This window comes from Cyprinus carpio, unplaced genomic scaffold, assembly GCF_018340385.1.
Source record: "Cyprinus carpio isolate SPL01 unplaced genomic scaffold, ASM1834038v1 S000006739, whole genome shotgun sequence".
Lineage (NCBI taxonomy): Eukaryota > Metazoa > Chordata > Actinopteri > Cypriniformes > Cyprinidae > Cyprinus > Cyprinus carpio.
The window spans coordinates 523,343-538,025 of NW_024879338.1; the positions used below are offsets into that span (position 1 = coordinate 523,343).

A 14,683-nucleotide genomic window follows, 5' to 3' on the forward strand; every position below is an offset into this window, starting at 1 on the left:
CAACATGGCAGATAGAGTGCAAACCAATGAAAAACAAACCAGTGCAGATAAAAAGCATTTTTTACGTGCATAAAAAAACTAGCTTATTCAGTCTGGGCGCTCAAAGAGCATGTTATTTTATTTAAAACTGACTGATGAGTAGGTGTAGAATGACGTCAATTACATAGTGAAATGAGTATGGGTAGTGAGCAGACAAAGCTGCACAAAGTGACTGGGGCAGGTGCATGACATCTAGTAAGTGGAAGGTGGGACTGGGGATGTGGGGACCTGGGGGGGGGGGGTGTGCTGTGGGTCTGCTGTCGGTCCAGGAGAGGGTTCTACTCTGAGTGAGTGATGCCACACCCAGGAATTGGTTGGGTGATTGGGGCCATCACCTCTCTTCCACAGTCGCACCAAAACCGTTGATGGTCAGAGGAACAGCTGAGTGGGTTTTGCGCTTTTCTCCTGAAGTCAACAAACAATCTTCCTTCAATTACTACACGTTCAGGACGTTCAGACCGTTCAGAGAGCGAGATGGGTGTCACTGCCACCCAACACCGGCCAGGCGGATCACCTCGCTTCCTGGAAGTCATGTCTAGTCATCTCTGTTGCTAATGAGGGACCCCAACCACAGGCTCTTTGTCATTCGCCAAAACTTAATGAAGAGGTGGTGGGAGTTGTCAAGTTGTGTGACGGTTGTGTGCAGGTCGTGTTCCTGGACAGGCACGTGTGTCAAGCTGAAAAAGAGGAGGAGGGGGATCAGCCTTCAGCAATCAGCACACATCCTTGGGGGCGGACGGTGGGCCCCAGTTGTTGTCACGTGTGATGGTTGCTGGATTGATGTGTTGCTGCCGGAACCCCCAACGTACTGCCATGATGGTCTTTTCACAGTCAGAAAAAGTCTCCAAACAATCCCAGTGTTGAAGCCCCAGCGCAGACCATCAAGTTTTCGGGAGGGAGCTGTGAGGGATTGGATTTGGATTGTGTTTTTGAATGGCCTGAAAATGAAAGTCTTATGAACAGCCATTCCTGAACTTATGTGAGAGTTTTATGTTTTCTTAGAATGTAAAAAACTGTTACATGTGGTGTGTGACTATGTTAAATTTGTGTGGGCCTCCTGGCATTGGGATCACGGTGGCCGTTACCCCATATGGGGCTTACCGTGCTTTTGATCAGGAGGCCACAAGTTGCCGCAAAAACAATACAGTTGTGATTTAACAATTACCAATATCATTTCTAGAAATTGGGCTTCTAAAAATTCTTTTTCATTATGTAATTGGCCATTTGGATAAAATTCTAACATGGACTGAAATTAATACAACTTTGTTATATTACTTCTGAATTATTCTATTCATTATTACTAGTAGATAAAAGCGGAATAGGATGAACTCAAAATCTGGTCGTTCAGGATTGTTCATACGAAAGGTTCTTTTAATACGATTTGAAGCATGGGGCACGGGACAAAAATGTTCATTGTGTCCATTGCCGAATTTCTGGACATATTACTGGTTCTTAAACAATCAAAGTTGCAGTTTCGTAAATAACTATAAAATTAAAAAACTATGCTTTTTGTAAATTGGAGTAAGCATGGGCAGCGGGAACACTCTTCAAAAGGTACAAGGATATTATAAACCGGCATCCACTTGTTAAGAAGATCAGACTGGCGAGTCTGTGCTCCACCACCGGGAAGACGAAAGTGCATTTCGTCGGAGACGCGACAGAATGGTCACTGTTACTCTAAAAGCCTAAAGGCATACCTGGTAAGGGGCCAGCGGCTCGTGAAAGAATTTGACCACGATTACTTGAAGTATGGGATTTTTATGATTTTCAGAATACTGATACTTTCGATACTCAATAGTCTAACATTTAATCAAAACAATCGAATGTTTATCTGTGATCAGCTTTGATAGAAGAAAAATTGCCTAAAATTTCTTAAATGATCACTTTGGGAACTGGGTGTCAGATCAAATAAAAAATTTGGGGCTTTAAGGGAGTAGATTTCAAACACATGGCGCTGGGGGATTCAGAAGCGCAATAAACTAATACATTTTGATAGTCAAGCAGGGAAGGCGCAAAATAAATAATATAAAAGGGGACGAATACGCTAAAAAACCTTTGGGACCAGGCCGCTCGGAATTTCGGCTTTTTGGGGTGGGCGGCGGGTTGGATCCCTACAGTTGGGGGGACCGTTCCCTCCGTGATTCATCACATCTCCTGTTGGGAAAGGGGTCTTTTCAGCGCCATCATTTCACAAAATGTGCTCCAGAAAAGAGAAGAAGAAAAGAGGCACCACATTGGTTTGAGGCTTCTCCTTCCTTTTCCGTTTACAGGCGCATTCTATTATTGGCCTTTTAAAAAAATGTTAAGGGAAAGTTAGCTTCTTAGAAGATGCAACACCATCTTCATAGATTTTACTTTGGCTGAATGTGAAAGGAGTTTCAAAAAATGCTCCTTTAGGGACGGAAGGGGGGGACTTGCAGCAAAATCAGCGGTGGGGTCCTTAGAAATTTAGTTAAGAAAAAGACGGAAACCACATGGAATGCAGTAGGATTAGTATGGGACGAAATGCAGGATCTTGAACCAAACAGGAAAGATTGGGAATTACATTAATTCAAAATATTTTATTATCCTGTGTGCTTCCAAAGAGGGGCTTGCAAAACTAAATTTCTGATATGATTAATTTTGCTGTAACCCCCTATGGTCCTTGGGCTACAGTAGTTAGCAGTGTATAATTTGGCAAAAAACCCATTGAAAAAACGGGAATCATTTTATGTGCAAAAGACGTAAGAAAGTCAAGAAGGTAAGATAACTTAGGAAATTGGATTATAAACTAAAAACGATAAATTTTTTAATTGCTCACTCGAAATCTTTTTGTATGTTCAAAGTAGGTTCAAAAAGTGAGGTGGGGCCAACACAACCGTTGCTGCAATGAAAATTAAAATTAGGAGAAATCTTCAAAAGGAATCTCTTAAATCTGGCAAACAAAAATAACTTGTGTCCAATGTCCCAGAATAAAAACTTACTGATGCCGTGCTAGAAGTAAGAGTCTAAGTGGACGGTTGAATTATAAAAAAAGAGACATTTAGTAATCCTCTAAAATTCTCTACAACCTACAAAACTATCAATGCATGTTGTAATGACACATTTGATGCTTAAGAGGGTGGAGGGCTTGTACCCAAGTAGACGGGTTTTTTTTAAACACATTTTTCACAGGACATTCTAACTCTCCGAGGAAGAAAAGAATAGTCACTAGTCAAATATCCGAATTAAAGTTTTATTAAATGTTATTTGTTATTACCCTCATTTAATGTATTGAAAATCTCTCAAAGTAGGAAATCTCTGAACTTTCTCACAGACGATGCCTTCGGCATCCTAAAGGGATTTTAAGGTGTTTTTTTTTATTTTTTTTTTTTTTTCTTGTATTTTAAAACTGGGCTTCCAATTTAAGGAAAACAGGGAGCATTACAATGGCCATCGGTACTTTTCACCATCCTTCGGCAATCAGCTGTGCATCAAATACTTCATGACACCACAATAATGAATTCGGATAAGTTAAATTTTATAATAAACACAACCTTCTCTTTGTTAGTGTCCCCCTCTACTCTCCCCATCCGTAGGTTTTCTGAGAGGAGGGAGAGTTTTTGTGTTTACATTTTGATCTTTTCAAATCCACAATGTTAAGAGAGCAAAGGTACTCTTCATACACTCTCTCTCTCTCTCTCCTCTCTCTCTTTCTCTCTCACACACATCTCAAAACACACACCACCAAACACCAACACACACACCACCATAATACACATATATCAATGCTGTTAGTACTTCCACTTATAGCTTCATATTCAAAAGGTCACGAAAACTCTAAGCTTTTTTTGCACAGGGCTAGCTAAAGGGTTCGGGTCTGTTAACTGGGCCCACCTAGTGATCACACTGCTTAAAAAAAAAAAATAAACACAGTTACATCTTCCATTCGCCCACCAGGAGCGGGGAAAAGAAAACAAACCAACAATCAAGACATCGTCAACACACACACACAAACCCTAATAATTTGCTTGTTAATACTCCATTATTAAACTGCCATCTATATACCAAGCCAGGGAGAACACAAGCCTTTTTTTTTGCAAAGGGCCTATGTCTAACGGCGTTTGTTGTGTAATGGTCCCACCTAGTGATCAAACTGTAAACAAAAAAATAACAACATGGTTTAACTCTTCAACACCAGGAAAACAACCAACCAACAATTCAAGGATCTCACACCAAACACAAACACCTATAATTGACTGTAGAACTACAGATAAAAACTCCCATAATACAAAGCCAGAGAGAAAAAACTAGGACTGTTTTGTGAAACAGTGCCTCATATAACGGGTAATCGGTTAATGGTCCCAACCTGTTGATTAAACTGTTGGAAACATAAATAAAAAAAAAAAAATAAAAATTACTCTTACCAACAAGGGAAAACCGAAAACAAATCAAGGAGGACTGCATGATTATCTGGTTGTTCATGGCTTTTGCAACTCAAACAAATGAAAAAAACTGTGTTATCATGGCAAAACGTCAATGGCCTGGCCACAACCAAACAAAAAAACAAGCCACGAACAACAAATGAGGGAGGAAAAAAGGAAAAATAAAAATCTAATGCTGCACAAAAAACTCTACAATGCAGCAAAGCCAAAGTTGTTACTAATCTTTGACATGCCCAAGAACTGTGATAAAAGGTAAAAAAAAAAAAAAAATCCAGTCCACAATCACTTTTATATTTAAAAATTATATAGTCATTTTGTGTTGTTTTTTTTTTTTTTTTCAAATCAGTGACATCATTTATGAACTTGGTAATTAAAGATCCGGTTAAAGAGTCTAACGTCTTGGATTTTTATTTTTTTAAACATTGGTAGTTTTTTTTAAACAGGACTAATGGTGCTTAATCGATTTATGCAAAAAAATTAGAAAAAAATAAAATTATATGATACATTTTTACAGCAGTTTAATTTTAGTGGATGTTTCATCACGAACATTAATGAAAAGGGTAGTGAATTTATTGACACATGCCACAAGGGTTAAACACGAAACCCCTGCATTTACTCACAACAGATATTTGAAGAAGTCATGTAGTCCGGTAAATGTTAGTTGTCCCAACTGCACATGATTGGTGACCTATGCCGATTCTCAAATAGGCCACGCCTAACTGATGACGCAGTTTCAATTAAAGCTGTTTCTGAAACCCCTCGAAAAAACACGTGCATGAGGCCTTGCAACACAAATACAGGCAATTCAACCCGCAAGCCAGAAAGGGGCAACACTGTTGATAAGATACACCGGCCCCGGCCGTCAGCAAAAGAACAGCGAAACGCGCATGCCGTGAGTTGCACACTTGAAAACAAAGCCCATTAGATAGTGATGGGGAAGTTCTTGTTCTTTCATGAACCTGTTCTTTCAGACAGGCGTTTCAAGGAACCGGTCAAAAAAATGGTTTCATTTAAATTTTTTTACTCCGGAGAGAGAGAGAGAAGGAGAGGGCATTTAAGGAGGAGAGAGAGAATTTTACTCCGGGAATTGTGAAAGGGGATTGAATTTAATTTTCACCCGGGGGAAATCAAAATCAAATTTTGTAATGTACGTCCCACCCCAAATCAATTTTGTGGGTGAAGCACTTACCTCCATGTCGTTCCAAACCCGTAAAAGCTTTGTTCACTCTTCAGAACACTATTTAAGATATTTTGGATGGGAGTGAAAACTGGGAGGAGGCCTGTCCCAATAGACTGCCAAGTAAGTAAACTGTCAAGGTCCAGAAAGAAAAGTATGCAAAGACATCATCAGGAAAATAATGAAAGACAATACATCAAGAAGACATAATGTCCATCTGCCATCAGCTTTGATTTGAAAGAAAAACAGTGCATCCTTGTGGCACAGGCGATGATACAGAGAGCAAGAAAAACCAGAAGAGAGCATATGTTTTGTGGCTCATCCAAAAATATATTTTAAAATTGTGTTCCGAAGACCGAACAAATCTTTTTACGGGTTTGGCACGACATGGTGGGTAAGTGATTAATGACAAAAATCTTTTCATTTTGGGGTGGAATGTCATCCCTTTAAGCTACTTGAAGAATTATAATAAAAAGGTAAATAAATTAGATTTTCATCAGCGCAGGAAACCCATAATCCACTTATTATACAGAAAAACCATTGCACTTTATTTCGTTATTGAATAAACTTACCTTTCAACAGATTGCCCTTCATTCAAGTCTTCGGTTACACTGGGCATCAAACAGATATCAGAATCAGTTATCCAGAAGAACCGGTTCGAAACAACATGTCCGAAAGAAACGGTTCACATTTCAGTGTACTGTGATCCGAAAATCCGATGCAACCTGTGTTTCTGACTGAGAACCGAAAAAAACCACTCTAACCGGCATGCCGGCACACACATTCAGTATATCATCGGCTACTCTACCGTAAGGTTCAGTTCTATTTTACTACAAACTCAATTTGTGAATGTGTCATTGTTAACTGTAATTGCACAGTACAGGTACATTTCATAAATCTATCCCTTATTCCTATTAAACATAGTGCTTCCCACAGAAGCGTAATTTATGGTCAATCTTCCCACACAACACCCCCTTTGGCCTATAACCTAACAGAATCTTCAACTCCTGAACAAAGTACACAGATTAGATACATTCCATCTTTTTAAAAAACAAAAAGTAAAATAAAAAATATATTTCTAATTGCACACGTTCTGATTTTGAACAAAATACTTGGATAACAATGCTTTTTGTCCCCTTGAAAAATTACATAGGAAGTGAGCTTTTCTGCTCGTGTATTCCTGACCTCTTTGATTTGGGTACAAAATCAAAAGGCTATTCCATAATATTTCCCTATTTGCAATTTTATCATATCTGAATGCTAAACTATTATTTATTATGTAAAAATTCCATGGCTTTGTGTTTCAGTCACGTCCCCCCCCAACAATGACACAGAGGCGAACGCAGGCCTGAGTCTAGCCAATGCTGATGTTTGGTTCTTCACTGTAGGCATTTTATTTTTGGAAAAAAAAAGTACCAAATGTGCTGTCAAGTTAGCAAATGCTGGAGCTGAGGGGAGCAAGTCTTTGTGTGTGGAGAGCCGGCACAATCATTTCAACTGTTTCCTTATACCAGCAAGAGATTCACCTTTAAAAACTTATTGCCTTATTAATAATGCATCACTGTATAAAGGTCTTCTTTTATATGTACTCACAATGAAAACAACAAAACATTTGTGCTTTTGTAAAATAAAGTAAAACCAAATAGGATGGTGCTTTCTCTGACATTTGAGTTTCCTTTCTTTGAAAAAATTAAGCCTGTCACAAAAAGGAAGCCCTGAAACTCAGCATATATATGCTATGTTACTTGATCACACTGCCCCCCCCCCCATTTATCTGTAAACTAATTTTCAAATATATTTCAAGAATTTATTCCATGTATGTATACATGTGGTACTGCAGAGTTTATATATATATATAAATATTAATATATATATATATATATATGCAATATATTGTATATATATTATATAAGGGAAACAGGTCAATTTAGCTCAAAGGGAATCATTTTAAAGATTTTTGTAAAGGGAATTTTGAACAGAACTTCACTGTTGTCACGGACCCTGCTGGATCACTTGAAACGGCCCAGCGATTCACTGAAACGAGCAGCCATTTAACATCAAATTCTGCGCTGGATATAATAATATCCAAAGTATAGTGAAAACACTATTAATTAGCACAGTAACAAGATCGGCAGTTTAAGACATTAACTTGTAAGCACAAAACACAAGATACTTCTCTTTTCAATTATAAATCAGGTTTATTAGATAAATCTAAGACATATAAACTAATCTAAACAAAACATAAAGCACACCTAACACTCACAAACGTTCAGGGACACGTTAGCAGGGGGGGTAGGATAGAACGTTAAGGAAGAGAAGTTGTGAGTTTTAAGAGAATGAAAACTGTGAAAATCCCAAGTTTACCAGCAATGCGTGAAATTGCATTCGAACGATGAAAAGCAACATCAGGTCACGTTAATTAACCCTCACATTGAGTCTCATCAATTAGGTTAAAATTATAATTAGATAACACCAGTACAGATTTTTAGTGAATGAAGATCTGGAGGGAGGTTTTAAAATTGAGTTGCGTGTGCCTTGCGGTGTAAGGGTTGGTTCCCTTTGTTGTGTCGATGATGAAAAGGGGGTTTCCCGAAGTTGCTGACTTGGCTGGGAGTTCAGGTAGTAGTAGTTTGAAGTGACGTCTTGGGAAGCCCGATGGTTGGGTATATAGGCTGAAGATGCGGAGTTGTGGGCTGGTTGAAGTTTCAGACGGGCACGCCACCCCGGAGGTCAGACTCGGAGACCCGGCGTTACAAACACTTAAAACTCCAGAACACGAACTCTCAAACGGAAAAGAAAAGAAACTAAAGTAAAAGAATAGAAGTAGAGTTCTTCTCACGAGACTCAGGTGGTGTTTCTTATCATCGTGGCTAAGTAGCAGGCGTGCGGCGAGGCATGCGGAACGCGCTCGCTCGAAGAACGTGCAAAAGTGATGACAAAGCACTGAGGCATGAGCTAAAAGCAAAATTTGATGGTGTCCTGATCGTATTTAACTGGCATTTTGGCCACACCTCAAATGTTGTCTTGACCAATTAGATATTGTCTTTTCTCGGGGTGTTGCATTGTTTGTCCCACCCATTCATAAATCATATGTTATCTTATTAAGCACGTGGTCCGAATTTCCCCGCTCTTGCAGGGTATAATTTGGACATGATTCCTATAACAAATGAATATGATACATTTGACAAATAACTGATGGTCAGAAAATGTTTCAAGCAAGAAATTCAAACACACACATACTAAACATGAATAATGATCCCTTAAGCTATTCAAGAGTTATTTAAAAAAGACATACACAATAAGTGGATTAGAAACATTAAAGTCCAATGTGTGGGTTACATGTTATGATATGGAGTTACAGCAATGGACTCATATCCATTTAGAAGTCTTTTTTGAGTTCATTTTGGTGCATATATGCATTGGAAGGCATTCTCTGTGCCCATTCTGGGGAGTAAGATATTGTCCTGTGAAGACCAGAGGGGTTAACAGGTCTCCTTAGGAATTTCAGGTCTCCTGTTCCAGTGGCTAGGTGGGGGAAGTCAATCCAACGATCTTGTTTTACTCTCATGGCTTTACATTGAGGGTCAGACTGTGCCATCTCTCTTCGATTACTTGCCCCAAATTAGGACAATCTCTTCTTCGAATTGAAATTGTCAATAATTGTTCTAATGGTGTTAATGTTAAAAAAACTGTTCTCTGAAAGAGTTGTTTAGTTATCTTTGCTTCAGACTGTGGTGCTAGGAGTTGATTTACACAACATCCTGCGTTTCTGTGGAATTCGGTCGGCTCATGTTTCAACCAGGCTCCCGATCGAATCTTTAATTTTTCTGGTTCAGGCCTCATACGCTACATATATATATATATATATATATATATATATATATATAATATATATATATATATATATTATATATATATATATATATAACATACTGTTAATAATTTAGTATTTTCACATCTACGTGGAAAAATGCAGTTTGTACTACTGTCTGTTCAAAATAAATCGAAAGAAACCAAGCATAGTAGATTTTTTTTTTTTTTCTGTGATACCGAAATCGTACCGAACCGTTCTATTGTTACAATGGACTTATTGTGTACATACATGTTTTGTATATACTTATTAAATCAGTATGTACACTATATACTTATACTTTTATATCATGTTTTTGTACTTATATCTTTAAAAATTACATATATGTAATGACATCTGCAATTAATTTCCGTAATTACATTTATAATTACACTGTTGACCCACCCATCCCAACACCAAACCTGTCCCTAACCTTACCCGTATCCCACCTCAATAGCAGCAAAAGTGTTTTGGAATACAATATGAACACAATAAGCACATTGTACTTATTTTTTTATGTAAGTACATAGTAGTTAAGGCCACCTTATATATATATCAGTTAAATATCTTACTTCACTATTGTTTCTTCCATAATGACAAATAAGTGTAAAAAGCTAGCATGGAAGATTCATAACGCCAACCCCAAAGGACATTTAAACACAATAAAAGGCAGCACTATCCCTGTTCCACCTCAGAGGTTCCTGCTCTTCATACAGATTGGCATGGCAAAGAAGACTGTGTCACTGCCACTGTTTTACTGTTTGCGTGTTGTGTATGGCGTCTATTCACACGACTCTGCAGACTGCTTAGTCAGCCTGCCCTTCCTCTACTTTTCTACAGAAAAGAGACATTAACATTGGGGCGATATTCTCAATCCACCATTAGTGCTCTGCTAAAGATGCATCCTTTCACTTCCAAAACCAGAGCCAACAACATGCACCAGGTTGTATGATGATATAAAAAAGCTGAACATGACTCTTTGATGATGTAAAAAAAAAACTCTGATGTAATAAAACTAATGTTTTATTTTCACAGACAGCTTCAGCTTGCGTGCCGAGTTTAAATTTTGCACACAGACACTGATTTTGCCATTGAGGAGAATTAATAACAGCACACAGCTGTTGGCCTGGTGGTTTTCTTTGGGCTATAAGATATATGATTCCTGTGGCTCAATAGCTTCAGGCTATCTTCCTCAGGCATGGCTTTGATGAAATGGATATGAAGAGACTCTGAGTGACACATCATGTTCTAGGACAACCTGCTGTTAATGCCATTGTTGGAGAGTCAAACTCCTCTCCAACCATAGCCTTGGCTTCTGTAGTTGGGTCCATTCAGTTTGCCTGTGTAAGAACTCTCATTTAATTCTGCTTGTTATCATGTTAAATCAGTGCATGATGAACTACTGAAGCAGGCACCAAAATATGTGCTTCATGTCATTTTTAACCAATTAAAAACAATGGTTGTAAATGTAGAAAACAGTGTGTTAAATTAATTAGATAACAATTATGCCTTTTTGGATATTAGAAAGATTAAAATAAATTTTATGTATTAAGTAAATTAAAAACTGTGTAATTAAAATGTTTTCTTTCTTGCAGATCAGTCATTTTGCAACATGTGCATGCCTGAGTAACAGAAAAAGGTTTGCATCCTTCTTCAGAACAATACCCAGTGATTATTACCAAAGCAGAGCACTGGCTCAGCTTATAAAGCACTTTGGCTGGACCTGGGTTGGCGCAGTAAGGAGTCGCAGTGACTATGGTAATAATGGCATTGCAGCATTTGAGGAGGCTGCAAAACAAGTTGGGATTTGTATTGAAATACTCAGGAAACCATATTAAGAACTGATCCACAAGAGCAGTTTCTAAAGACGCTAGAAGTGGATAAAGAAGGGCACTGCCAAGGTGGTGCTGGCTTTTGTTGCACTAAGAGATTTTTTCCCCCTTGTGAATTGTAATTGCACACAACAACACATTACAGGGATACAGTGGGTTGGCAGTGAATCCTGGATCACTTCTCGAACTATTGCAGAAACAAAGGCATACAGTTTTCCTTTCTGGAGCAGTGGGTTTTGCTATAGCAACATGCCAAACTTGTGGGCCTACGAGAGTTCCTGGTGAATGTGCACCCTGATCAAGAACCAAACATGTACTTTTAAAAGAATTCTGGGAGAACAGTGTTTGAGTGTTCTTTCAGGATTAGCAGCAATGGTGGCTGTACTGGCTCAGAGAAACTGGCAGAGCTACAAAATGAATATACTGATGTTTCAGAGCTACGGATAGCAAATAAAGTGTACACTGCAGTGTATGCTATTGCACATACACTACATAATATATTAAAAGACTTAAAATTCTACACCAACAGTAGCAAAGTAGAACAGCCCACACAACAAAAGGTATTTAGAGCACATAAAATAACAATAGAAAAATCATAATAAAAAATATTAAAATAGAAATAATAATTAACAATAATAACAATAACAATAACAATAACAAAAACAATAACAATAATAATAATAATATAATAAAATCATAATCATAGAAAAAACTTTTAATCTATAATAATAATATGATGTTAATTTAATCAAATTAAAATGTTGTTTCCTCTCAGGTGTTGGAGTATATGAGGGATGTGAGATTCACTGTTAAAACAGGTGAAGAAATTTTCTTTGATGCAAGTGGTGATCCAGTGGCGAGATATGACCTGGTGAACTGGCAGCCTGCTGGGAATGGAGGTCTGCAGTTTAAGCATGTGGGGTGTCTATGACAGCTCGCTGCCTTCAGAGAAACATCTTCAGGTCAATCACGAAAAAGTGTTATGGGCAGGGAACAGTGGACAGGTATTGAAATAATATTAATTAATAACAATTATTGCAGTCACATGAAATATCTGAATTGTGAAAAGGACAGCCAAATACAGAACAATCATTTTAACAAACTTATATGAAATATAAATATATGAAAACAGAGTGTCAAAGTTGAGGGGCAAAAAAAAAAAAAAAATTAATAATAATAATTTCAAACAAACAAATACTCTAACTATTAATTCATAATAAGTTGAGCTTTTATATGACAGCTTATTTTCTTATAGTTGCCTGTGTCCATGTGCAGTGAGACCTGTCCCCCGGCACTAGGAAGGCTGTGCAAAAAAGGACGACCTGTCTGCTGTTATGACTGTATTGCATGTGCAGAAGGAGAAATCAGTAATGGCAAAGGTAAAATAGGACATCCTGGTGTGATAAAGTGGTAAATAATACTGTCTGTTGTTCTAGGTTCTTAATGATTCACTTTCTATTCTTTCTTTCTTTCTTTCTGTTTTTTTTTTTTTTTTTTTTGGTTTTCTTCTTCCCAGATTCTAGTGATTGCTTCCCTTGTGATTTGGAGTACTGGTCGAATGAAAGCAAAGACATATGTGTCTTAAAAATGGTTGAATTCCTTTCCTATAATGAAATCATGGGGATGGTGCTTTGTATTTTTTCCATCATTGGAGTGTTATTTAACAGCAATGGTATCGTTTCTCTTTTATCGTCATAAAGAAACACCTATTGTAAGAGCCAACAATTCAGAGCTGAGCTTTCTGTTGCTCTTCTCACTCTCACTGTGTTTTCTCTGTTCACTTACTTTCATTGGTCGACCCACTGAGTGGTCCTGTATGTTGCGTCACACAGCATTTGGGATCACTTTTGTCCTTTGCATCTCCTGTGTTTTGGGGAAAACAATAGTGGTCTTAATGGCTTTCAGGGCTACACTTCCAGGAAGTAATGTCATGAAATGGTTTGGGCCTCTTCAGCAAAGAATCAGTGTTGTTTCCTTAACATTAATACAGGTGATTATATGTGTGATGTGGTTAACAATATCCCCTCCTTTCCCATATATGAATTTCAGCTATTACAGAGAAAAGATTATCCTAGAATGTAACTTAGGTTCAGCTCTTGGTTTCTGGGCTGTTCTGGGTTATACTGGTCTGCTATCAATCTTGTGTTTTATTTTAGCTTTTCTTGCTCGGAAGCTACCTGATAACTTCAATGAGGCCAAGTTCATCACATTTAGTATGCTCATATTCTGTGCTGTCTGGCTCACATTTATCCCAGCTTATGTCAGTTCTCCTGGAAAATTTACTGTAGCTGTAGAGATATTTGCTATATTAGCTTCGAGTTTTGGTTTGCTATTTTGCATATTTGCTCCAAAATGTTACATAATTTTGCTAAAACCAGAGAAAAACACAAAGAAACAAATGATGGGGAAATCTTAAACTCATAAATAATTGAACAATATAGCTACATTAAGCAATAGATAACAAAAAAAAAAGAAAAGAAAGAAAGAAAGAAAAAACAACCTTGAAAGAAAAAAACAACCTTCAAGAAAAGTTTTAAAACCAGTTACTTGGAAAGGTTCATTATAGCTGTTTAAACTGATAAAAATGCACTCCTGTCTAACTGGTGGTCCTGCTTCTCTCAGGCTGTGGCCAGGCTTTGCAGGGAAAGATCAGGTCAGCACTCTTGTTTACTATCTCCAAAGAAAATCAATAAAAATAAATAAATAAAATAAAAAAAACTGTATTTTTCCGCAGTAAAATATGCAGCCATTTATTTGGTTTAGAACTGTATTTCATGGACATGGCGTTTATGCCTCTTAAAGGTACAGGTTGTAGGACCTGCCACTAGAGGGCGCACTACCAAAACAATAACAATCGTGTGGTTTGATGACGCTAGAAGGAGCGTGGAATGATGGGATTTGTTGTCTTCTACCCAACCGCTGACGGCCATCTATCAGACGGAAAGATAAATCATGGATTTAGTTGATTACTGTTTAGTCAGATGATATGAATACGATTACCACTTGTTCAACAAATATATACACTCGTGTACATTCAAACACAGTAATTGGGCATACATAGCAAACTCGAGTTCAACGATTTGCGCTAGTAGATTACATACAAAGTCAATGCAAAGACGCGATCAGACTATGGATCAGACTCGATGACCCGCATTTGGCGTGTATGCCCCCCATAATACTAATCTTGTTGATTGTTTATAATAGCATACGTTTTCTGTAAAGATACGAATCAAAACAACTCGGCATCTCTTTCTAGTTGAAGTTTGTCGCAAAGCTCTCTCCATCTAGAAAATGCAACACCAATATTGATCCTCTCTCTTTCTCCTCCTCTTGTCCCAAACTTTTTGGGTCGTTTGGTTGGCCCGTACACTTACGTTTACGG

General features: G+C 37.8%; 1 pseudogene; it reads left to right on the forward strand.

Moving 5' to 3' along the window:
* The first annotated feature begins 10,191 nt into the window (after positions 1-10,191).
* On the forward strand, positions 10,192-13,773 carry LOC109064368 (annotated as a pseudogene).
* The last annotated feature ends 910 nt before the right edge of the window (positions 13,774-14,683 follow it).